Source organism: Musca autumnalis, unplaced genomic scaffold, assembly GCF_047663935.1.
Source record: "Musca autumnalis isolate F117 unplaced genomic scaffold, ASM4766393v1 scaffold_3, whole genome shotgun sequence".
Lineage (NCBI taxonomy): Eukaryota > Metazoa > Arthropoda > Insecta > Diptera > Muscidae > Musca > Musca autumnalis.
In genome coordinates this window covers 52,125,548-52,152,754 of record NW_027411866.1, presented here as the reverse complement: position 1 = coordinate 52,152,754, position 27,207 = coordinate 52,125,548, and the positions used below count along the sequence as shown (strand labels likewise).

Below are 27,207 nucleotides of genomic sequence, written 5' to 3'. Positions count from 1 at the left end.
AAAGGCAAAAATTATTAAATAACATATATCTGAGAGACTTCTTAGGTGGGATGGGCGAAGGGGAAACCGTTACCTATATTTACTTAAGACATGTCCTTATCCTCATTATTATTATTATTGGATTAAAATTTGTCAATGCAAGTGGGAGTTACCCTAATAGTAATTTAAGGTGTCACAACAGCTTGATATATGCCCTTGGAAAAACGTTCTCGATCTTAACCTTATTCCTAATTTATTTCTCTTCTGTAAAGGGCACATTTATGGTGACGATATGACATTTAGGAAAGGATATGTAGGAAAGGATTTAGCAGGAGTCTTACTACCTGCAACATACAAAAATGCCATAACGTAAGCTCCATACATGGCACTGAATGTGTAGAGAAAACCTTCATATCTGCTATATTTATGCATTAAAGTATTTTAAAGAATAATTTCAATATAAGTATAGCATTCCATTATATTTTATCTTGGTCAGGGTAGCGAAGCGCACCGGGTTCAGCTAGTATCATATAAATACCAGTTACTGCTGTTATAATTGTGAGAATGAGTGTAATAGTTAAGGTGTTGTTTTGCTTGTGTATACGCTCAATAACCCACCCAGCAAAATTTGAAGGAAGGGGTTCTATGCGATGACGTGATTTCATGGCATATTTTGCATTGATTCAAAGCAAGTCGTGAAAGATCCGATCTTTTCATTAGCATTTAAACCCATACAAAGGAAGTCGTGAAAGACCCGATCTTTACATCAGCATTTGAATCATTTGTACACATCACTGCATTTTTATAAAAGACCTACAGGTCTTCATATAGAAGACCAGTATTCCTTCCTTTATAAAACCATAAGTTCTGTCTTCGTCTTATAGAAGACCTGTAGGTTCTCTTATGCGAAAGAAAAAGACAGTTTATAATATTTCTATTTTCTTGTTTTGCCATTTTTTATTAAATTGAATTTTTTATTAAATTTATAATTTTTATTTTTTCCATGTTATTATAGTAAAGTAAGTATAATAAATATTAGATATTATTTCATTGATTTAAAATTATATCTGAGAATTGGAGAATGTTGTTATCTAGATAGAGTGGGCGAAGTAGTAGTTATCAAGTGTAGGTTTCCAGTACCATATTGCATCCTCCTTGTTTTATTCATCAAGCCAAACGAAATTTCTGAAAACTAAATAATACCGCACATTTCACATCTCGTAAATGAAATGGTCCTGAAATTGTATAAGAAAGATACAAAAATACATAAGTACATACATGCGTACATATAAATAGGATGTGACGGTAAGAAAAACAATTCTAAGTATAATGTTAGCCGAACACTGTACCCAATCCATGTGCCTTCTTAGGATCAGCTTAGGACTGAATGGGGCAATGATGAAAAATAGAGTTTTTGCTCCACAAATCCTGCTATGAGGCAAGTAAATGAGGTCGATATAAATTTTAACTGGTATTCGTGTGAGAAGAACTGGTATTCGTGTGGCAGAGGTTGAAGCTTTTCAAATGTAGAGGAAACAAACACCGAATGCTACATTCTGGAATTGTTTGAAGCCACTCCATGAGTTTCGATATTGCGAAGATCAAAAATTCAACAATCCAGGCACTAAAACTCGGAAATACAATGATTGCCAGTCAGGAAACCGCAACAGGGGCATGGAAAACAATTGAGAAATCAATTCTACACCTATGTTTTTACACCCGAATACTATTATACTCGATTGTCCATATTTATTAACTTACCCATTCAGATCCTCAAGTCACTAAACCCCTTCCTCAGACATGTTTCAGAAGACGAAAGCTGGATTCCATAAGTTCGGTTTCAACAGACCTCATGAAATGAAAACAAAATCCAACAAAGTAACATGACATAAGTTTACAATAACATATTGATACATCCCTAAGCTTTTTGCCCTGCTATATCTCAGGGGCCCATCAGAAACCGAAGTCCAGCTTGGCTCCGACAATCTATGCATGGAAAGTTCGTTTGGCCAGACTTTTTTGTCTCCATGGTGGTCTCCAAAAGCATCCTAAATTATCACAAATACTTCGGTGAAATGATATAAATTAACACCAAGTATTTTGAAGATCGCTGCATCCTTCTATATGTGGCATCTGAAAATAAAAGATGGAAGCAATATTAGTAATTATGTAAATAAACAGTTGTCAAAAATATGAGAATTACTTTTAAAATATATTCTCAATTTATTGAAATTAATATTTTTCGTAACAGGTTCGTTGCGAAAGATGTGGCTCACACTTGGTATGGAAATATATTTTGTGATGTGTATCAATGCAAACTTAAAAATAAATCCTCATAAGGCCTCCTCATTGTTCCCTCTTTTTTTCTAATTTTAAAAAATAACAACAAATATCTAACAAATGGCAACAACTTGTTTCTACTATATAATTATATTAATTCTGACAAAAATTGGGCATAGATACAGGTTTGTATTACACATGTGCAACAGTATAGCTGTTTGTATCAACAAAACAGATTTATCATATACATACCAGTTACGGCTGGTATAAATGTAACAGTTAAGTGTTGTTTTGCTTGTGTATATGCACAAAAACCCAGTAAAAAGTTTGCCTCCAAAGATGCAGTTAAATCATATACACAAGTGATTTGGAAGTGCATCAAATTATGCATTTTCACTCATGATATTTACAAGAGCGTGACTATCGAGAGATGCACTCCATTAGCACTGAATTTATCCTGAGCCTTTAGAATCGCATTTCAACTAACCCTTTTGGCATTGCATAGTTAAAACCATTTGGAAACGCATTTAAACTAACTCTTTAGGGTAGAAAAGGATGCAGTCCAGAATAAATAAAAAGAATTATTTATGTGTGTATAACAAAAAATTTATTACATTAACAGAAATTATGAAATTTTTTCATTATTCATTAAATTTAACTGTTGTTGTTGTATTTGTAGTTGAAAATGCGCCGTGTGCTGTGGGGGCTTGTGCCGCATGCAGGGCTGATGTTTTGCACAGTGCCGTTGGTCCCTGCCCAATAGGAGTTCATATGGCTGGTTTGTCGTGGCAGCTGACGCTCCTCAGCTGCGATGTGCTCCGGGGACCGCATTCGAACGGTGCTGCATATGGTATCTGGAACTGCGGCCGTATGAATGTTATTCAAACGCGCTTTAGGTTCTCTCTTGTAACGCTGGACCTCTTCTAGATCATGAAGATTCTCCTTGGTAATTGGGATGGCTCTCAAGGTAACACCCGAGCAGGTACTGCAACTAAAGCATGTGATTGTGTCGCTGAACGGGAAGAATATTGTACTCCGGAGTCATGAGGATTTACCTTTTTGCTGTTCTCATGGCGGCATGAAGGCTAATCAATCAATGTACATATGTACATGGGCAACGAATTTTATATCCTTAAAAAACTATGCATAAATATACACCTGTTGTAAAAAAGTTTTTGATGACAAAATTCTTTAAAAAATTCTTAAAAAAGGGTGTTCCAAGCTGTATGGACCTACAATACATATTCCAAAGTATTATACACCTACATACTGAGGGCACTAAAGTGATTTCCACCGACGGACAGGCATGTCTATATCGGTGTAGAATTATGCTGATCAAGAATATACACATTTTATGTGAGCTTATATTATTATTTCGAAGAGTTACAAACGGAATAACAAACTTGGTGGGTACATTAAGTGGTGGGAACATCAAGAGGAGGATACATTATATTGTGGAGGGTATAAGAAATACATGCACAAATTTAACGACTTTTGTTATTCCTAATTGTTTTTTTTTTCTCTATACCAACTCACACCATACGGTTTGAAAACTACATTCTGCATATTTATACCCACCAAGGGATATCGAACAGGTAGTGGCATCGACATATTTGTAATATGTTATTTCAAAATTTTCTTTATGTTGTTGGGAACAGCGAATGTTAAAAAATGTCGGAAATGGTGTATTCAGTTGTGTCCTGGCAGGTGTATAATATGTAAATACTAGATAGATTACTAAAGTTTTTACGGAGAACCCAAACAACGGCTCAGCAACACAGACCCGGTTTAGCTAACATAGTTATATGATGGAGTTCAAGAAATCAAAAAGCTCAGGAACTATCACATCCTGCCAATCTTCGTAGACAAGACATATTATTTGATCTCGTCCTCATAGCTACCATTTGACGTTGTAGTGCTCGACTTAAGAGATCAAGAGTAGACTTAGCGTCTGTCATAGCCACAATTTCAACAGTCATCAGTTACGAAATTTAAAAAATCTTAAAATTATACAAAGTAATAAAAAAATTGTTTACCTTGCACTGGCTTTGAAAATGATTTCAGAGAATTTAATTTGAGAGCTCATCCGACAAAAGAGGAAATTGCAACAATTCACCAAAGCCATAGCTGCACAAATTTTTAAAAGTTAATATGTGGGATTTCGTAGAAAAATCATTAGGTTCACGGATACATATGATAGTTGCCAGCACCTCTTAATGAACATCCTTTGTATATAGCAATTTTTCCTGTGTTCCTCTTGTATATCTAGCCCCCCACAATTGTAAGTACTCGTAATCATAGTTTACCATGTTGCTGCCAAACAATTGTGTAACAATGGAAACACTTTCTCTGTTATTCATGTTGGCAATTGTCGAACAGCAATAAAAACAACAACAACTCAAAACTCCCAATTGTGAAATGTGTGGATTTTTTGATTTTCTAAGGTGCTGTTAATCTAACGAACTGTATATTGCTGTTCTTTTTTATTAGAGAGAAGAGCGGGGCATAGGTTAAGTATTTGAAACAACCTTCAACCCGGCTTTGAATCGTTTTCCTGCCAACAAATGGCAGGGTAAGGCAAGTTGTGAATGCAACCTCTCTTGATGTTATGCAAAACAGAAACCTATGGTACTGCTCTATTTCCAACCACATTTACTACTTGTATGAATGCTGTAGATTTCTCATTATGTAACAACATACTTTTAGTGCTGTTATTATTGCATACATGTATACAGGAAAACAACGTATACAAAGAGAGGTAGATCAACGTATAAAAACAAGGTGTAGTACATACGGCCGGAGGAGAACGTTCGGTAAATGAGCTTTCGTTTTGGGTTAAGAAAATAACAACAAAGTCAATAGTAATTTCAATTATATTTTGTTTTGTGTGGGTATGTGATTTAACAGTAACTTTACGTTACGCACCAACAGTGTGAGCCTAAAAGCATGCAGTTATAAATGAAACACTTCAACTTCAGGAATAGAGTTGTTAAATCTAGTGAACTAGTTCAGTACCATAGTTCGTTTGCGTATGAGTTATTCAAGTCAATCAAGATAACAAACAGCTGATATAACTCAGTTGCAGTTCGTTCATACAAATGACCGGTGTCCACTGAACTATATAGTGAACTAGATTTTAACAACACTATTAAGGAACAACAGTAGAAATAGGAGCACAACAAATTGACAGAAAGCATCGGAATTTTGAAATTGTAAAGATTTTTATGTAGCCCAGTTGTAAAGGCAAATACTATTTTGAACAACGAATGTGGTATACTTTTAGGATTAACGTAAAGATATAATGAATAAAAAGGTTTAAAACTAACTTGGGATTGAAGAAAAACAAAATATGTATAAAATGTTATTTATAATGGTATGCCTGTTGAGGTTTTTATAGACAGCAGACCTCTTCATGTCCTCTGTGGACAAAAGACCTCTTGAGGTTTTCTATAGAAGTCTTCAATGGACGTAAGACCGATTGAGATCGTAAATAGATAGAGGCCTAATGATGTCTTCCATAGAACTGGTGAAGTCTTAAAGCGTTCCCAGGGTGATGTGTAGGGCCACTATTGATAGTGCGCTATCATTACGTCCATTAAACAAAAAATTCGTCTGTAGACGGAAGACCTCTTGAGTCCGAAGGCCTTTTATAAGATTCTATAGACAGACGATATTTGATGTTTTCATTGGAGAGAAGGCCTTTTGAGGTCTCTTACAGACAGAAGGCTTCTTAAGGTCTTCTTTTGGGCATAAGGATTCTTGAAGTCCTTTGTATACAGAATACCTCCTGAGGTCTCTAAACCTCCCTATAGACAGAAAACCTCTTGAGGTCTACGTCTCCTAAATATCTCCCCAATTTTATTAAAAGAGAAGACCTTTTAAAGTTTTCAACAGACAACTTCAAGTTTTCTATAGGCAGAAGATATCGTGAGGTCTCATAAAGAAAGAAGACTTAGTGAGATATTCTTTAGTCACAAAACCTCCTGAGGTCTTCAATAGAAAAAAGACCTCTTGACAGAATTTTTTGTTTTAACATTATTGTTTTTACTACGTTTTCCAATGGTGTTATTTACTAAAAACGCAAGGTGATATTTTCGACTAGTGGTATCTTATGGCAGCCCTTTAAGTATGCAGAAAATAGTACAATTTCTCTTGTATTACAAGTTAGTCGAAATTTAAAAATTTATAGTGTTATTAATTGCATTCTTTTAAATTAATTTAACATGGACTCCTGAGAGTATGCACCAAAAACCTTCAAGGAATATTTTGGGACAAACAACTGTTAATTGAATTTGTTGTTTGTTTTTCCTTTTTTTGGATTTCAAAACCGTGGAACGGATATTTGCCTTCCTAAACGTATGCAACAAACTTTTATTCCGGAATTTCAGAACACATTTTTTGTACTTCGTTTTCCTTTTTATTCATAACTAGCAAAGTGCCCGCAACTTCGTATGCGGAAAGGATTAAAAAATATAAACAATACAGTCAACCAAAAAAGTCTACATACACCCTTTAAATCTCGGGTTTTAAGGGTAAGGAAGCATTTTTATGAAAATCCAAGTACATAGTTCTATTTCATATCCCTAATAAACAGTATTACATACAATAAAAATATATTCCATAATACGAATAACGCAAAATTCTATAAAAATTGAAAAAATGATAGGGAAAAAGTGTACATACACCCAATGAAATACTAAGATTACCGTAAAATTTATGGAATAAGCAACACAAATTTTACATTTTATTGCTTTATCGAATGTCTCTGGTTGTCTATGATATATTTTAGACAAAATAGGGACATATTTGTGGATTAATTGCCGTTATTTAATGTCAGACTTCGTGTATAGCTCGTTAAGGCGGACCCTTTCTTTGAGTTTTTCAGTCTAGTAGTTTATGAAATCCCAGAAAATACAATGGGACTAATAATTTTGGGATCCAAGAGCGCTATAAAGCTTTTCTTGTGGATAATATATGCTCCTGAGCTTCGCTAAATATACGAATTCCTGAGTTTTCTCATAAATTTTATAGTTATCACAACACTCCAAGGGACAAATTACATGCAGAAGCCTTCGAATTACCTTGTAATAAGGTCTGGTACAATCCTCGAGCATCCATTTAATCAGCAATGTAAAAGTATCCGACATTTATAGCGCTTCAAGTGACCCTAACGATCATAATACGAGAGCATACTAGTTAACAGTGTAAATTTCATACAAATTTCATGCATTCTTTGGTGGTGCTTTTATTTTGATGCTTTGTAAATTTTTGTAGAATAATGTTGTACATTTCTGATTGAGTTAAGGTCCAAAAATTTATTACAAGGTAATTCCAAGGTTCTTGCGTGTAATTTGACCCTTGGAATGCTGTGAAAACTATAAAATTTATGAAAAAGCATATTTAGCGAAGCTCAGGAGCATATATTATCCATAAGATCTTAAAGGATCTTAAAATAATTAGTCCCACTGTATTTCTTGGGGTGCCACTGTTGTGCAATGGTACGCACGCCCGCCTTGCACGCAGAAGGTCGGGGGTTCGATTCCCCGGCCAAGCAACATCAAACATTTTTCAACGGTGGCAAAATACCCCTTAGTAATGTTGGCGACATTTCCTGAGTATTTCAGCCTTGAAAAACTTCTCCATAAGTGGTGTCTTAAGACACGCCGTTCGGACTCGGCGATAAACAGTAGGTCCCATATCATTGAGCTAAAATATGAATCGGGGTGCACTCATTGATATGAGAGAAGTCTCCCTTGTCCCGTATGGGATGTTGTGGAATAATGTTTTTTTTTATTTCTTGGGGTTTCATAAACTACTAGACTGAAAAACTCAAAGAAATCTGCAAGGGTCCGCCTTAACGAGCTATACACCAAATCTAAACTTAAATAACGTCAATTAAAGCACAAATATGTTCCTATTTTGTCTAAACTATATCATAGACAACCAGAGACATTCGATAAAGCAATAAAATGTAAAATTTGTATTGCTTATTCCATAAATTTTACGGTAGTCTTAATATTTCATTGGGTGTATGTAGACTTTTCCCTATTAATTTTTTTATTTTTTATAGAATTTACCGTTATTCGTATTATGGAATATATTTTTGTTGTATGTAATATTGTTTATTAGGGATATGAAATAGAACTATGTACTTGGATTTTCATAAAAATGTTTCCTTACCTTTAAAACTCGAGATTTATAGGGTGTATGTAGACATTTTTGGTTGACTGTATATAATATGGAAATTGCAAACACTGAAAATGTTGGTCCACTAATACCAATTTTAATCAATATTAATTTTTATTTTAGTACTGTACGTACCCCTTTAGTTCGATTCTCAAAAAGTCAACCGTATTTCACCCTTACACATTAACAGCTAGATCAACGTTGCACACCAATACTCAATTTTACTCCAAAAAATACAGATTCCAGCACTGTCCCTACACCCAAAAACAAACTGAGTACCATTAAGTACTTTAAGTATAAAATAATTACAGTAATCGTAATTCTAAATATCAAGATTCCAGCTGTATCCGTTAGTCCAATTCCTAATTGTACCAAATATATTATTATTATTTGGCACTCTTCGTATCCACAAGTAAGATTTTCCAAAACTACATCAATCCTTCACTTTAACAGTAATCTTAATTCCAAATTTCAGGATTCCAACTCTATCCGTTAAACCAAATCCAAATTTTACCAAATTTGGAATAATTTAGAACTTTCGTTCCCATAAGTACGAATTTTTAAAACTTCCTCAATGGAACAGGGATGCAATAATTTTAATTTCAAATTGCAGGATTCCTCCGCTATCCGTTCACCTAAATCCAAATAGTACCAAATTTAGTGTTTTTCGTACCCATAAGTACGATTTTTCAAAACTACCTGAATCCTACTCTTCGATTGTAATCGTAATTCCAATTTTCAAGATTCCAGCTCTATTAATTCACCCAAATCCAAGTTGTACCAAATTTAGTACCATTTAGTACTTTTCATATCCATAAGTACGAATTTCCAAAACTACCTTAATCCTACACTCCAACAACAATCTCAATTCCAAATTTCGGGATTCCAGCTCTATCCGTTCACCCAAATCCCCATTGTACCAAATTGAGTACCATTTAGTACCTTTCGTACACTCATAGTTTCCAAAAACCCTTTAGTACATCTCTCTTACTCTATCCATTCACCCAAATCCAAACTGTACTAAATTTAGTACTATTTAGTACTTTTCGTACCCATAAGTACGAATTTCCAAAACTTCCACAATCCTAAACTCCACCACCAATCTCAATTCCAAATTTCGAGATTCCAGCTCTATCCGTTTACCCAAATCCCCATTGCAACAAATTTAGTACCATTTAGTACTTTTCATATACATAAGTAAGAATTTTCCAAACTTCCGCAATCGTACACTCCAACAGTAATCTCAATTCCAAATTCAGGATTTCAGCTCTATCCGTTCACCCAAATCAATATTGTACCAAATGTAGTACCATTTAGTACATAAGAGCAAATTTTCAAAACTACCTCAATCCTACACTCCACCAGTTATCCAAATTTCGAGATTCCAGCTCTTTCCGTTCACCCAAATCCCCATAGTACCAAATTTAGTACCATTTAGTTCTATTCGTACACCTAAGTATGAGTTTTCTCAACCATCTCCTTTTAGAAGCACCACTTTCCAACCTTGATTTCCATACCAAATTCTGTGATTCTAGCTATATCCGTTCAAAATATACAATTGGTACTAAACTTTGTAATTTAGTACTTTTCGTACACTTAGTACACACTACACCCTTACAGTAATCTTAATTCAAAACTTCAGGTTTCAAGCTCTATTCGTTCGCCCAAATCCAAGTTGTACCAAATTTAGTACCAATTAGTCTGTTCCGTACCTATAAGTACGAATTTCTAACACTACGTCAATCATACACTTCAAAAGTAATCTTAATTCCAAATTTCAGTATTCCTGCTCTATCCGTTCACACAAATCCCCATTTTACCAAATTTAGTACCATTTATAACTTTTCGTTCCCATAAGTACGATTTTCCAAAACTACTTCAATCCTACACTCCAACAGAAATCTCAATTCCACATTTCAGGATTCCAGCTTTATCCGTTCACCCAAATCCCCATTATACCAAATTGAGTACCAATTAGTACTTTTCGTACACTAATAGTTTCCAAAAACCCTTTAGTATATCTCTCTCACTCTATCCATTCACCCAAATCCAAACTGTTCTAAATTTAGTACCATTTAGTACTTTTCGTACCCATAAGTATGAATTTCCAAAACTTCCACAATCCTAAACTCCACCATTAATCTCAATTCCAAATTTGGAGATTCCAGCTCTATCCGTTTACCCAAATCTCCAATGTACCAAATTTAGTACCATTTAGTACTTTTCATACACATAAGTACGAATTTTTAAACTTCCCCAATCATACACTCCAACAGTAATCTTAATTCCAAATTTCAGGATTCCAAATCCCTATTGTAACAAATTTAGTACCATTTAGTACTTTTCTTACACATAAGTACGAATTTCCAAAACTACCTCAATCCTACACTCCCCCAGTAATCTCAATTTCACATTTCGAGATCCCAGCTCTATCCGTTCACCATATCCCCATTGTACCAAATTTAGTACCATTTCGTACTTTTCGTACACATTAGTATGAATTTTCCAAACCATCTCCTTTTTGAAGCAACACTTCTTAACCTTTATTTCCATACCAAATTCCATGATTCTAGCTATATCCGTTCAAAATATACAATTTGTACTAAATTTTTGTAAATGTTAGTACTTTTCGTACACTTATAGGTCGAATTTCCAAAAACCCTTTGGCACATCTTTCTAACTCTCAGTCAGTTACCTTCATTCCAAATTACAGAATTCTAGCTCCTCCCGTTTGCCTAATTCAAAGGGTACCATATTTAGTACCTTTTAGTACTTTTCGTACCCTTCTAGGTCGAATTTCCAAAAACCCAGCCTTATCTCACGCCTACACACCAACAGCAACCCACACCCAAAATTTCAAGATTCTAGCTTTAGCGGTTTCGTCTGGGCGATGATATGTCAGTCACTCAGTCACTCACTCACTCACTGAGCTCTTTTATATATATATACTAGCTTAACCCGGTGCGCTTCGCTACCCCGACTAAGTGAAAAATAAATGAATGAGTCCTACGTAGGTCACATTTACAAATTGTATATGCTCTAACACTCCTGAGTCCACTCTCTCCTTTAAAGAAGATAATTAAAATAGGAACAACACTAAAATTGAGTACCTTAAGTTTGAGGATACTTGTAATTTATTCAGCCTATTGGCTTAAATTACTCTTAGGATAACTGCTTCTGTTATTGATAATTTTTACTCCAATATTGATAGAGGTATGTCAATAATGATAAAAATTTCATTGAAATGGGACGTATATATCAAATACATGAAATCGGCCGAAAATATAATGACAGTTATATCTAAATCTGAACCGATTTCGAAATATTTTGGCACAATTATTTCTAGGCCAAATTCCGTCGCACATTACGAATGTCATTGAAATCGGACATATACAGCGTGATTGGTGCATCAAATAAATGAAATCGGCCGAAAATATATATCCAAATCTGAACCGATTTCGATATAATTTTGAACATCTATTTCCAGGTCAATATTCGTCATAAATTCCAAATGTCATTGAAATCGTACATATACAGCGTTTTTGTGCATTAAGTTAATCAAATCGGACGAAAATATATATGGGTGCTATACCTAAATCTAAACCGATTTCGATATCATTCGGCACATATATTTCTAGGCCAATATCCGTCACATATTCCAAATTTCAACGAAATTGGACATAATAGCGTGTTTGGTGCTAAAATATAGGAAATCGGCCGATCTCGATATAATTTAGCACATTTATTTCTATAACAAATTCCGTCAGACCCTCCAAATTTCAGCGAAATTGGACATATATAGCATGTTGGGTGCATCAAATGTGGAAAATCAGCCGAAAATATATATTGGAGCTATATACAAATCTGAACCGATTTCGATATAATTCGGCACATTTATTTCTAGACCAAGTTCTGTAACACATTCCAAATTTCAGCGAATTTGGATATATATAGAGTGTTTGGTGCATCAAATGCGGAAAATCGCCCGAAAATATATATGGAAGCTATATCCATATCTGAACCGATTTCGATATAATTTGGCACATTTATTTCTAGACCAAACCCCGTTACGCATTCCAAATTTCAGAGAAATTGGACATATATAGCGAGTTTGGTGCATAAAATACAGGAAATCGGCCGAAAATATATAAAGGAGCTATATCCAAATCTGAACCGATTTGGATAAAACCAAACCCCGTTACGCATTCCAAATTTCAGAGAAATTGGACATATATAGCGAGTTTGGTGCATAAAATACAGGAAATCGGCCGAAAATATATAAAGGAGCTATATCCAAATCTGAACCGATTTCGATATAATTTGGCACATTTATTTCTAGACCAAGTTCTGTAACATATTCCAAATTTCATCGAAATTGGACATATATATAGCGTGTTTGGTGCATCAAATGAGGAAAATCGGCCAAAAATATATATGGAAGCTATATCCATATCTGAACCGATTTCAATACAATTTGGGACATTTATTTCTAGACCAAGTTCTGTAACACAGTCCAAATTTCAGCGAATTTGGATACATATGTTTGGTGCATCAAATGCGGAAAATCGCCCGAAAATATATATGCGAGCTACATCCAAATCTGAACCAAACTCGATATAATTTGGCACATTTATTTCTACAACAAATTCCGACACATATTCTAAATTTCATTGAAATTGGACATAAATAGCATGTTTGGTACATAAAATAAGGAAATCGGCCGAAAATATATATAGGAGCAATATCCAAATCTGAACCGATTTCGATATAACTTGGCACATGTATTTCTAGGCCAATATCCATCACACATTTCAAATTTCAGCGCCATTAGATATATATAGCGTACTTGGCGCATAAAATACAGGAAATCGGCCGAAAATATATATGGGAGCTATATTCAAATCTGAACCGATCTCGATATAATTTTGCACATTTATTTCTAGAACAAATTCCGTCAGACCCTCCAAATTTCAGCGAAATTGGGCATATATAGCATGTTTGGTGCATCAAATGTGGAAAATCGGCCGAAAATATATATTGGAGCTATATCCAAATCTGAACCGATTTCGATATAATTCGGCACATTTATGTCTAGACCAAATTCCGTTACACATTCCAAATTTCAGCGAAATAGGACATATATAGCGTGTTCGGTGCATCAAATGCAGAAAATCTGCCGAAAATATATATGGGAGTTATATCCAAATCTGAACCGATTTCAATATAATTTGCCACATTTATGTCTAGACCAAATTCCGTTACACATTCCAAATTTCAGCGAAATTGGACATATATAGTGTGTTTGGTGCATCAAATACATGAAGTCGGCAAAAAATATATATAGGAGCTATATCCAAATCTTAACCGATTTCAAAATAAATTTGCACATATATTTCTAGGCCAATATCCAACACACATTCTAAATTTCAGCGAAATTGGACATAAATAGCGTGTTTGGTGCATAAAAAAGAAATCGGCTGAAAATATATGTAGATGGGAGCTATATCCAAATGTGAACCAAACTCGATATCATTTGGCACATTTATTTCTAAAACAAATTCCGCCACACATTCTAAATTTCATTGAAATTGGACATAAATAGCATGTTTGGTACATAAAATAAGGAAATCGGCCGAAAATATATGTATGTGGGAGCTATATCCAAATCTGAACCGATTTGAATAAAATTTAGTACATTTATTTCTACACCAAATTCCGTCACACATACAAAATTTGGTGACTGTATCTGTAATAGTTCTAAAGATATTTGCATACAAAATCTAAATATTTTGGAGGTACATCCGGTTTTGATGCTATATCTCCAGATCAACGCGAAATTTCAAAAAATGATATAGCCTATTTTCATTCCAGGCCATGTAGCAATGTACCCTTAACATTTCAGTAAGATCTGTTCAGCGGTTTTCGAGTCTATAAGGCACAAACAAACAAACAATCAAACAAACAGACAAACAAATTTCAATTTTATATATATAGATATATAGATTTATAATGGAACTATAAAGTGAAAGGTTTTCATCTTTTCTTTTTTTTTTGCTGTTGGTGATGTTGTAATATACTCTGAAATTTTCAGGAAGATCTGTTCAGCGCTTGTTTCTCTATGATCTCATCATCATCTGTTCAGATTTCGACATGGACTTGATCGCACTCCTTTAATAATTTCTAGTTCGCGAATTACTCTTAACTTTGTTATTTTATATATTTTTTTTTTTTGAAATTTATACTCTTTTGTTTTGGGAAAAAAATCATGTCGCTACTTGTAGGGATCTACAAACAGACTTTTACGGATCTCAAGAGATATGCGAATAAAGGGCAAGGAACGAAAATATCTGAATTAATTCTCTTTCGAGTTGAGCTGTTATGACCTAAGAGGTACATTGAAAAATTAGGAATCCGCCGAAGCTCCACACATTCAACCATTATGCTACGTTTAACGGGTGGTTAGACCGATAATCAGGCATATTAGAATGTTATTTTAGTGGGTGGACGAAGGCTAAGCTTGGAAACTAGCATTTATACCACAAATTATTCCAAAATTGTATATTCGAATTATTTATTTATTTTAATGTTAGTTAATTCCAAACCTTTCCTATAGTCCTACTTGGCTGGTAACCCTAAATAATATCGTTTATGCGCTATTAATTTATTTTTCACTTATAAAAATTTTCTTTTCAAAAGTCATTACTTTATCCTTTTCTGATACGTGTTCCTTTTCATTTCGGACTTTTTGCTCAAATTTCGAGATGCGATATTTGATTGATTTCATTATATGTCAGATTTAGTCGTCCATCCAAAGTTTCATCTTGATTCGACATATATCACATGTACTTGAAATCGGATTCAAGCAAACACTTGCAAAAAAAGCTTAAGGACATAGTGCTGATTAAAACGTTTTGTAAAACATATGTGTTTGCAATAGACATCCTACGGCAGACAGCTCGCTTCGAGCTACGTAAGACAAGAATTGTTTAGAAACTGTACTCGTCTGATAAACAGGAAATGTAAGACAACATTACGACGAGAGTTTTAATAACATTGGTCGTGATTTCGAGTCTCCGATAACATCAAGCCTATTGTAAATAATAAATCTTATGTATTTAGATCAAATGCTAATGAAAAGATCGGATCTTTCACGATTTCCTTTGAACGAATGCAAAAGATGCCATGAAATCAAGTCATCACTTAGAATCCCTTCCTTCAAATTTTGCTGGGTTGTTAAAGATGCCACGCCAAAGAGTTGGTGAGGATGCCTTCCACCGAGTTAATGAAGATGACATGCTTAGGATCTGAAAATGAATTGCATCTTTTGGGGGTCACGCTCTTGTAAAAAGAATGAGTGAAGATCCTAAAAAAATGGCATTCCATTGCACTTGCACCTATGCGCTATAGGCCCAATGGCAAGTTTTTGAGGCAAAAAGTCAATTGTTCAAGTCATATATTTGAATAAAGTAGTAACGGTAGTATTAGATTCCTGACAATTTGGTCCACTTAATAAGAAAAACATTTGAACCTGACAACGCTCCATGATTACATACCGGGCTGTCAAAGAAGAACAAAATTGTTTCGCTCGAAAATTAAACACATGATTAACACTTTTTTTAAGGTGGAAAATATGTGGAAAGATATGCTTAGTAAGATTGTGATTAAGAACTAAAAAAAGTTAGACGCGATAAAGAATTGTTGGCGTAGACATGTGATGAGTTTTTTGTGTAGTTTTTATTGTAGTTTATATGTTCTTAAGAGTAGAACTCTCGGTATCGCGACGTATCCGCGAAACCATAAATATGTGGTAGAAGGTAATAGTGAGTACTACATGTGTACAATTGTTGGGCTGGGCTGGGAGTGGGACTTGTCAATATGACACAAGTCACCAAATTTGATAGCCTTCTTAATCGAGTTATGGCAAACATTGAAATCTTTTATGTTCAACATATTTTAATTATGTTACTGGGACTACAAACACCTACTAAATTCAAAAATCTTAACCTGTAATTACAAAGTATTCAGAAATCGGACGCGATCGCGGTATTCTACTTTCAAATCATCAATTAATGGTGGAGGTCACAATTACTATTGCATTGTATACAAATACGTCTAATAATTTCTGAGATTTCGCGTTTGGCTAAAAATGATACAAAACAAAAAGGAAACAAAACAATGAACAGACAAAAAAGTAGGTAAATCAATAACTACCCACGATGTGTACCGGCCAGTGCCTTCTCATAAAACTCGGTAATACCCGCTTCAGACTCGTATTTATACCCTATGGGAGATAGATAATTTGTGTTATACCAACCAATGTTCGCTTGACTATTACGTGCTTCATTCATATGCACATTTTCATGAAACTCTAATCTTGTATTAAACTTATCTAGGATCGTACAGATATAGATACCCATGCGTTGCAATTTTGAATTTGCATAAATAAAATTATTCGAATACCTCTTATTGATGCACATAAAATTTTTTCCGATGCAAAGTCTCAAAATTTTTCTCTCAAAAACCTCTAGCTCTTTCACAACAGTAGGTGATGTGCTAAACCAGATAGGAAAGGCGTACAAAATAACAGGCCTTATACATGTCTTGTACAACATTAATTTTGTACTTGCTGGCAAAGCTTTGTTGTTTAGAATTTTCAAAAACAAAATAAAAACTCCACGGGCCTTATTTAATGCCTTTCTAGCATGTGAATTAAATTTAAAAAGTTTGTTGAACTCTACACCCAGGTACGTAATTTTGTCTTTAAAGGGAATTTCAATGCCATTTAAAACTAGTTTTAAATCCTTACTCTCAGGAACTACAGAACGCTTACATTTTCCAGATGCATTTCTAATGCAAATTGCTTCGCTCTTGGAAGTGTTAATTTTTATTCCCCACTCATCGTAAAATTGTTTAACATTATGTAGGTATTGTGAGATATTGTCAGTAGCACACATTGGTGACTCGTGGTGCGAGTACAAAAGGGAGTCGTCAGCGTACAAAATACCCGAAGCGTTTTCCTGGTTATGAGGGAAATCGTACATTAAGATGTTGTATAAGTGCGGCGCTAACACAGATCCCTGAGGGACGCCAGAGCTTATATTTGACAGCTCGGACACCTGGTTTTTATATAGAACGCAAAATTTTCTGTTTGTTAAAAAGCTCTTAAATAGTTTAATAACCTCAGGGCTGAATCCAATCCTTATCATTTTGGTCAATATTCCATAGTGGGAGGCATGATCAAAGGCATTTTCTACATCTAGGGAAACTGCAACGGTACATTTCTTTTCTCTTAGGTTCAGAACGATATCATTAGTGAATTTTGTCATTGCATCAACTGTGGAATGTCCTTTTTGAAACCCGAACTGTGAACTAGGTATATACGGTAAAGTGACTCCGACATCCATTTTAATACGTACAATCATTTCAAAAAGTTTACCAACATTAAATAACAAGGATATAGGTCTCAAATTAGATATGTCATCATTATTGGGTTTTTCTTTATTGGAACAATTTTAGAGACTTTCCAAGATTCTGGGAAATAACCGTTTGAAATACAGTTATTAAAGATTATGGTTAGAAATTCAAAGGCCTTTGTTGGAAGTTTAAGAATTATGAAATTAGAAAGTGTGTCAAGCCCGGATGATTTCTTATTTTTAATAGTGGTAGCAACGGCTAGAATTTCATTTAAATTTGTTAGATTTGCACACCCTCCTTGATTTCTAGCATCTGAATCAGTGGAAAATACGTGGCAGTTTTGTGGAACGTTTGCAATATACCCGTTTACAAAATTCAGTCATTATAAATATTATCAAAAAATGATTTTAAACGCGTGAGGCATTCAGAATCATTACTTATTACAGTACCATCAACGGCAAGTTTATCTATCGGACGGGTTCTCCGATGACCAATAATATTAAAAACTTCCTTATGTGCCTTTGGTCCTGGCTTAATTTTCTTAAGTTTATCTTGGAAAGTCGAAATTTGCTCAAGTTCTACCTGTCTTTTTATCATTACACTTAACAATTGGATCTGTTTCGATAATCTCAGATATTCCGGACTGCGCCTGTTATTAGAGATACGGTAAATCCGTTTAAGCTCCTTTTGCCAATTATATTTAATTTTGAATAGCTGTTTTATTCTGTCTGATACTGTAAATTGTCTTTTTCGCAAGTCAATTTTTTCAGAATGAAATTCAGAATTAACCACGGAAGTGAAGTCATCTACATATTGATCGATTTCATCGTTAGTCAAATTTCTATCAGTAATCGGATAATGGTCCAAAATACCTTGGGTTACATCATATTTTAAATCATTCCAATTGGTAAGCACGAAGTAGAATAAATTGGATTGGGCAAGTCTATGGCATTAGAACTGATAAGAAAATGATCCAAATATGATGAACCATTAGGAAAAGTAGGACAAGATGAAGATATTCCGGTAAAGAAATGTGGATGTTGTTGGAGGTGATCATAAAAACAATTCCCATTTATGTTATTCATGAAATCCCCCCATGAAACATGTCTGGCATTAAAGTCGCCACCAACAAAGGTAAAATCAAAATCCCTGGAATAGTGACCTAAACAAATCAGAGAACGTGAAATCTGCGACTGATCAGAATTTCCCGGTAAGTAAATCGAGCCAAGCAAAACTTTTCTACGAGCGCCATTAATATAAACTTCAATCGAGATAAATAAACTAGGGAAACTAAAACCCGAAATAACCTCTTTTTTGAACTTGTAATTTTTCCTTAGCAGAATAGCTACCCCTTGTGAGCTATTGTCTCTGAGAAATTGACAGCCCTCAAAATTAATATTTGCACCAGATCGCAAGTGCGTTTCTTGAATGAATGCAACGTCAATATCATGGGTGTTGACTAATTTGTACAATTCGTATTTACGGCCATATTCAATTAATGACCTAACATTAAATGTGATGAGATTTAACATATTACGGACCATAAGTTTGATTAACTTCGCGCAAGAGACTAACACATTGTTGTATCGCCTCATCCTTTGACATTGATTTATAATCTCTTAAGAAATTTGAAATTTTATCTTCTAATGAAATTGTCTTAGGGGGACAAATTTCTTTAGCGATTTTTAAAAAATCTTCGATAAGTCTCGGCCTCGGAGAAGAGGCTGGAGTTAGGCTAGTAGTACACTTACGGGATGCATCTGAATAAGAGATATTCGGCTGTATAACAGAGGATAAAGCATTAAAAACATTGTTATTCACTTTCGATTTTCTTTCCAAAGCAACTGTTTTAGCTCTTTTCTTCAGTTCAACATACTTTTTATATTCACGACAACCCCTAAAACTTGCGGGATGACCACGATTCCCACAGTTGATACAGTAGGGTAGGTTCCCATCACCCTGTACGATTTTACATTCGCCTTTGGCGTGGTTTTCACCACATTTGACACAAACAGATTCTCTATTGCAATTTTGCGACATATGGCCCCATTTCTGGCATCTCCAGCATTGGACATCTCCCATGTTTCTTCTCGGCAATTCCCAATAGACTCTTTGCTTCAATACATACCTCAGTGACTTCAATTCTGATACCGATTTGCCCGACTGTAGAGTTACAAGATAAAGCCCTGTAGCAATGTCGTTTTTTCTAGAGTAAGAAGTGGTGAATTTAGAGACGTCTTGCACCGTATCCGGAACTAACATATCTAGATCTGACTTAATATCTTCAATTTGAGTTTCATGTAGAAGTCCGCGCAGAACTATGGTTTGTCGTTTCAACTCTTTTGGAGTATAAGAATACGAGTCCAACTTTTTTTCTCGTAGAAGGCTCATTAATTCGGTGTGTACATTTGGATCTTGTAGATAAAGTTTACTTTTGTGTCTGCTTTTATTAATAATTCTAAATTCGATGTTCCTGGCCTTTAAATCATTTAACAAACTATGCAAGTCTACGCCAAAAAGAAAAATAGGGGGACAGAAAGATTTTCTATTCCTATCAGGTTTATCTACTACTTCTTTCAAAGGAGCAGGCCTATTATACGCTTTGTCAGATTTAATATCCAAATCACCTAATATCGCAAATCTGTTGCTTGACGGCACCAACTGATCGGATGCATTTTTTAGAACATGACGTCCAAAATTGGACATATCTACCTTAGCTTTTCTGGAACTAGTTGCAATTTTTCTTTTCTTTTGCACAAGTTGGAAATCTTCGTCTTTAGTCGGGAGACATTCCTCTTGATCCATATTGCTCACCGTTTCTGCTGATGTAGGTATTGCATGGATTTGCTCCGAATTAGCATTCATTAGATTGGTGACACCAATAGAAGGCAATTCTTCAATATTGGTTACAAGGGTAGTGGGTTTTCATCGTTGCTTTTTGAAGCCATAGGTGATGAGTCTGGCCGAACAATGTCTTCGACGCGATATCCCGGAATCCGATCATCCGATTCATTATCATTAAAACAAGCATCGTGCAAGAGCTCGCCAATAGTTGACTTCGATTTCGCCTTTTGGCTAGCTTTATCGGGAGGAATATTCTCTGCAAGAACGCGAGCGTCCTTGCCCAAAGGGTAAATATTCATTTCCCAATCCCAATGAAAATTTGCTCAGAACAAAAATTCAATGAAAAAAATTTAATTTTTATATTTTATTTTTTGACAAAAAACACGTCCTTCTCGTTCAAAAGTTTGAAACCTTTTTACCACTGATTTAATAAATAATCTCTTAAGCACAAACTTCCTAAAAGTATGCAAAGGAAATTAATTTAATAATCAAACATATTCTGTTACATACTTTCAGCAACAGTTTGTATACTATGAGAAGGGATACAAACGATTTAAAAAAAAAATTATGAGAAGGAGGTAACCACCTTTGAACCACTTTTTTGTACATACTTTTCGGGCTTTTATTATTTATTATCATTTCCATCGGATTTTGTAATGTTAGTGAGTTTTGCTTTACAATTATATACAAAAATGCTAGTCCATATCTAAGAAGTGCAGTTGAATGTACTCGCAAAACATTTTCATTTGAAGGGGAACGTCCATAATTAAAAATACACTCGAAAATATAATCTATGAATAAAAGCCCCTTTGAAGGGTTATTCAATATATATAAGTCCTCTGAAAGGGTCTTTAAGAGATAAATAGATGTCTTTTACAAATATATGTAACTTATGATAGGTCCTCCATAAAAAGAAGCCCCTTCCAGAGTTTTCTATAAAAACCACCTAAGGTGTATTTTATAGACAGATGCATATTTTAAGCGGTCTTCTATTAATAGAATCCTACTAAGGGGGATGTATACAGGCCTCTGCATAGAAGCCTATGATGTATAGAACTACCTTTGACGTAGTCTTCTATAAACAGAAGGCATTCTGAAGGGGTCTTCTATAAATATGTCCTTCTTAAAGGAGGCCTTTTTAAAGGAGTCTCCTAACATTGAAGTCAATCTGAAGGGGCGTCCTGTGCGTAGAAAACGCAGCTGATGGAATCTTTAATGAATAGAAGATCCCCTCTAAAGTTATCTTCTGTAAATAGAGGGTCTTCCTTAGCCAGAATCACGCCTCTAAAAGGGTTTTTTCATACCCAAGGGGTTTTTCGAGCCCCTCTAAAGTTGTATTTTATAAATAGAAGCCACTCTAAATAGATTATAAATAGAAGCCTCTCCTAAAGGGTCGTCTACAAATGTAAATCCCTTCGAAGGGTTCTTGCATAAATAGAAGCCCTTTTAACCTATAAATAGACTCTACAAATAGAAACTCCTTCAAAGCAGTTATCCGACATAATTTTTTATGAATGTAGGTCCTCTGAATATGACTTCGATAAATAGAAGTCGCCCTAAATAGGTATTCGATAAATAGAAGCATACCTAAAGGGATCTTTTGTAAAAAGAAGTATGCCCTAAGGGTTATTCTGTAGATACTAGTCTTTCTTAAGGGGTATTGTATAGATAAAAGACTCTCTAAAGGGGTCTTCTGTGAGCATAAACCCTTATGAAAGGACATTTATATGTAAATACTCGTCTAAGGGGTATTTGTACAAAGAAAGCTTGTTAAATTAGTCTTCTATAAAGGTAAGTCCCAGTAAAGTGTTTAATGTGGTCTTGTATAAACAAATCCTTCTAGAAACAAATTTGAAGGAACTTCTTAAGAATAGAAACCGATCTAAATAATTTCTCTATAAATAAGAAATCATTTAAAGGAGTCTTCTTTAAATAAATACCACCCTATGAATTAAAAGTCCTCTAGGGAGGGGTTCTATACATAGAACTCCCTATAGAAAGAGGACGAGGAATTTTACACATAAAAGCCCTCTAGAGGGGTTTCTACTCCTAATCCTCAACCTACGGGCTCAACTTAAAAGCTCTTCTTAGCAAGATTCCCTTCCAAAAGTGTCTTCTATAATTTTATTTATTTATTTGAATGCAATATACTTTGCGTAACAGACGCTTTAAATCAATGGCAGGCAACATATTTTTCTATTGCATACTTTGGTGGGTGTCATAATGCCACGTTTTTCAATTAGTTGAATTGTGTGTGAATGGGAAAAATTTTTACACACACAATTACAAAACTGAATCACATTGCCGAGCATTGCTTTAAATCAGCGTCAGGCGAGAGAGCGCCCACGAGCGCTCATTTATCGTTGCTCTCTCCACACACACAATTCAACCCATTGAAAAAGCATGCACTTACACAATGACACCCCGTAAAGTATGCAATAGAAAAGTATGGTGCCTGACGCTGCTTTAAATCAGCGATAGGCACCATCTATTTCTATTGCAAAGGACGTTTCCTCACCGTTCTGTAGCCTTGTGTAACGTGGTTTTTATACCCACTTAAATTTGTTCCATGTGTGCCAGTATCGATGGCAATGCAATTTTATCGACAATGATATTTTGTTTGCAGCTGATGTTTGACCAGCAGCATTGATCCATGGTCGTAACATTTGTTACAAACTATTACAAATATAACACCGCGGCTACAATAGCCGAGTAACAACCAAATAAGACACCAGCGCCAGCAAACAGCAACAACAACAATGGTAGCAACATTATTGGCAAATAATAATAATAACTTTCTCTATTTTTGCCTTTTCTTTTATTTAGTTGTTGTCATACAATAATCTCCTTTTCGTTTTTCTTTTTTGCTTTTATAACATTCAAAAGGCAAAAACAATTCTACGGTATAACATGTTTACCATAATCAACTACATTTATTTAAGTAGTAAAATACAAAAACTAGAACGAAATAAAAAACTAAGCGAAAAATCCCATGGCCAAACGTACAATAAAAACTGAAGTATTGTTGCCCACCAAAAAGACATTAACCTCACACAAAAAGCATAGAGAGCAGCAACAGAAAAGTGACAAAGGGAAATGAATATAAAACTGAAACCAATGAGCTGAGTGTTTGAATGCATTACTATGTGAAATGGTTTAGATGTGCAATGCTATGTTGTGGACAGCCACTTCTTCTTCACTCTGATCTGATAGTGTTGCAGTCACGTAATTTAAACTTTGTAGTTTGTCTTCATCTATGGTTCTCCCTGTCTACCTTCCTCTCTCCCTCTTCGCAGTGCTATTCATGCCCATCCTTATGGAAAAATGGCTGACGTTGAACTCATTTACAGTTGAACATAAAGAGGAATGATAATACAATTGTAGAAGTATTTGAAGCAAACGTTGCATTACCACTGAGTCGTTGTAAAGCTGAAAGTTAGAGGTACCAATGTAATTTCAAAGACATAATGCCACAAAATCAATGAAGCAGATGAACGACTTCTTACTGCTTCCATTGTTTACAAACTTTGAAAAAATTTAAGGTTTATTTGTTCAAGAATGTGTGGGGATGAAAGACAAATTAATATTAATAAAAGCACAATTGCAGTTTCTGCGGGGCGTATGATTAATGACAATACTCATAACTATCATTGAAATGGGGAAAAATAGTACTTAATATTTTTGAGAAGACATAGTTACATGCTCAGAAGCACTATGTAACATTTTCAAGGTAATTTTGTGCAAACAACTTCTACTCCGGATTTTATAAAAGTACAGACGCAATCGACAAAAACCCCATTTGGGTTTTGTGTTGATAGATCGGGTTTAAATTTAATGGCCTCATCTAAAAATGGCAAAATATTGAGCTTTTATAGCAAATCGAGGCAATATCTCTGAAATCAATTCGAATCCTGTTCAGACCTCTGAAGCAAATTTCTAGATAAGAGCATAAAGAAAATATTGGAAGAAATAATCACCTCGAAAAACGGCATTTGTTGCCTCAAAATGTAAAATATATCTAAAAATTCCTTTAACGTTACTTCTTTTCCGTTAACTTTTCTTTGAAAGAAATATCCGCTGGAGTGTAATTCACAACTATTCAGAACATTCCATTCTTGTAAAATGCCTCTATCACGCTATTTCTAGCACATTTTCAAATGAAATTTGATAAATATATGAACAACGCATTGAAATCCCAAATATGAAAATAAACAGGTATTGTGAACATAGTTTGAAATATTATCGATATTGATTCGCTAGTTCTTCTGGTTTGACACGTAAGTTCTTCTACTTTAGGGCTACAATATTGCTGAAGACCGGGAAGTAAAATTCTTATTAGTTTCTGAGATAAAGCCCCAATCAGTGGAATGGTGGAATGGTCATTTTAGTCCGGTTTAAATTAGGCTATAAAATCCAAACCCCTATAAATAAATGCCATTATAAATAGTTTTTTAATACTCTCAGCATTTATGCTAACGAGGGTACATATACAAACTTTCATACGGGCAAAATGTGCCTCATCGAAATAATGGATTTAGACCCCAAGTATGTTTGGACGAAATCCGTTTCATACAATTTGGAGTTGATTTTGCCATGTGCGTCCATCTGTCTGTCTGGCTGGCTTGAGCGCACGAAAGCTCTCGAAGGGACCAACCGATTAGGTCCATAATTTGGGTTTCGTATTATTTTGTCCAAACTTAGCTTAAGATCGAAGATCGGTTATGTTGGTCCACTCCTTCCGATACCTCCCCACAAAAGTTCGACGGTGTTGGGAAAATTTGTGCGCATTATAACTTTTGAAGGGAGTAACCGATTTGGTCCATACTTTAAAAACCGTGGAATTTCTACCAGACATAGATGAGGTTCCAACATGGACTCAATCGGTCTACTCCTTCGGGTAGCTCCCACACAAATTTTCGGAAAAGATCAGTTTGGGACTTGCTCTCGAATCGCTTTGTTTTTTATTGTAACAATTTGTGTTCACTGTCCCCCTTACGACGGTACAAGTTACATCAGGAACAAGTCCATAGTTCTTGAGAAAATAGCCCCAAACTATAAAAACCCCCTATAGCACCATATATAATGGCTGAATGAAGCACACGATAACTCTCGAACGGATCAGCCGATTCGGTCCCAAATTTGGCTAATATTTTTTCCAAACTTTGTTTAAGTTCGAAGATGGGCACTATCGGTGCACAACGTCCGATACCTCCCCCCAACAATTAAAAAAATGTCACTGAAATGCAAACCAAACAAACCAGCCAAATGTTGTTTTACTTCAGAAATGGTCCATATCGGTGTTCATCGTTATTCTATAAAAACACATTTGCATTTGAAAAACCAAAAGTTCTAGGACAGAGAAGCCATTCCACTCGATATGTCTGAAGAACTGTCCAACTAACAGCGAAATCGGTCACATAATTTGGTGACTGTGTCGGTTCGAGTCCTTGGATTTCGTTTTTCACTTGCAAAAAATTTCGATCATCAAGCTTAACTCTAAACGAGAAAATTAATAAAAATCATTAAAAATGATCTTCGCCCTAACAGTCAAAAATTAAAAAATATATATATTTTTCGGCAAGTTGATACTTTCAAAAAAGGCCACAAAATCTGCGTAGCCGGTATAGTCAATAGATGAAAGTTTCAATTCACACAGGCTGTGGGTATATCTCTGTCGGCAAAGTCGACTGATACTTTTTACTTGTTTTAATTGAAGCCTCTCTCGACGGGTCTTCGGCAGACAAACCCCCCCTCTGTAGGGTATTAGTTGTCTCATAGTTGTCTTCTAGAAGATCTAAAGTGTTCTTCTATAGATAAAAGAAGCTCTAAGGTGGTCTCCTGTAAATTAAAGTCTCCTTAAACGAATATTCTACAGATAGGAGCCCCTCCAAACTGGTCTTTTATAAAACGAAGCCCTCTAAAGGTGTATTTTATATAAAAGATGACCCTCTAAAGGGGTTTTCTATAGATAGCAGTGTTCTCCTGAAGATAGAAGCCCCTCTAAATGGGGTTTTTATAGACAGAACCCAGTAAACAATTGTTGCTGAGCGCTCTGATATTAGATTCTTTTAAGAGATTTTCCAAAGTTTGTTCAGAAAATGTACGGAATTCTCAAAATTTCCCTCAGAGATTGAAGGGATCTTCAGCAAGATTTCGTTTAACAATTTCTGCACACTTTCGTGCGCTTGTTTTCGAAAATGTTGCGAGTAATCTGCACATACTCTAATGGGAAATTTTTGATTCGTTTCTCTCTCTCTCGGGAACAAAGTTGCCGAACATTCGTCGAGAGTTGATTTAAAGAAAAGGGAGAGATTTTTTGTGTCTTCACGATATTGCTTGTTTTTTAGTTATTTTGCAGCTGTTAAGTGAATAAGACATAACGGAACAAGTTATTTTGTGATGAAATTGGCACATGTTTTACAATAAATGAAAGTGTAAGATTGTATACACATTTTCTAAAACGTTGTTTATAATATTGTTATTTCTATTTTAGATAAATCAAAT

At 34.9% G+C, this 27,207-nt stretch overlaps 1 long non-coding RNA gene across 1 annotated transcript in view; it reads right to left on the bottom strand.

Moving 5' to 3' along the window:
• Nucleotides 1–934: 934 nt before the first annotated feature.
• The window catches only part of LOC141399613 (uncharacterized), a 36,499-nt gene continuing 10,226 nt past the window's right edge, over nucleotides 935–27,207 (bottom strand). Inside the window, exons 2-3 of the long non-coding RNA XR_012411881.1 lie at nucleotides 1,741–2,112; nucleotides 935–1,214 (exon numbers count right to left, since the gene is read on the bottom strand). This is a non-coding gene — a long non-coding RNA (uncharacterized lncRNA). The remainder of the gene's footprint in view (nucleotides 1,215–1,740; nucleotides 2,113–27,207) is intronic.